Source organism: Delphinapterus leucas, chromosome 18 (genome assembly GCF_059928025.1).
Source record: "Delphinapterus leucas isolate spDelLeu-1000000601 "Yukka" chromosome 18, BTC_Dleu_Yukka2, whole genome shotgun sequence".
NCBI lineage: Eukaryota > Metazoa > Chordata > Mammalia > Artiodactyla > Monodontidae > Delphinapterus > Delphinapterus leucas.
In genome coordinates, this window is record NC_143146.1 from 54,089,051 (window position 1) to 54,089,586 (window position 536).

Genomic DNA, 536 nt, shown 5'->3' on the forward strand with positions numbered 1-536 from the left:
GGAAGATTCAACCCCAGCAAAGAGTGTTGGATAGGCCCAAATGGGTGGCCTATCCTTCTGTTTGGAGCTCAACTCGGTGAAGGTAGCTCATTGGAACCCAGATAAGATATTATGGGGTAAACAATATTTTTGGAAGCCTTCTTTTACAACAGTTCAAAAGGTCTATTCAAGATGTACCATTTGTGGGCTTCCCTGGTGGTGCAGTGGTTAAGAATCCGCCAGCCAATGCAGGGGACACGGGTTTGAGCCCTGGTACGGGAAGATCCCACATGCCGTGGAGCAACTAAGCCCATGCGCTATAACTACTGAGCCTGTGCTCTAGAGCCCGTGAGCCACAACTACTGAAGCTTGTGCACCTAGAGCCTGTGCTCCACAACAAGAGAAGCCACTGCAATGAGAAGCCTGCACACCGCAACAAAGAGTAGCCCCTGCTCACTGCAACTAGAGAAAGACTGCATGCAGCAACGAAGACCCAATGCAGCCAAAAATAAAATAAATAAATTTATTTTAAAAAAAGATATACCATTTGTTATCAT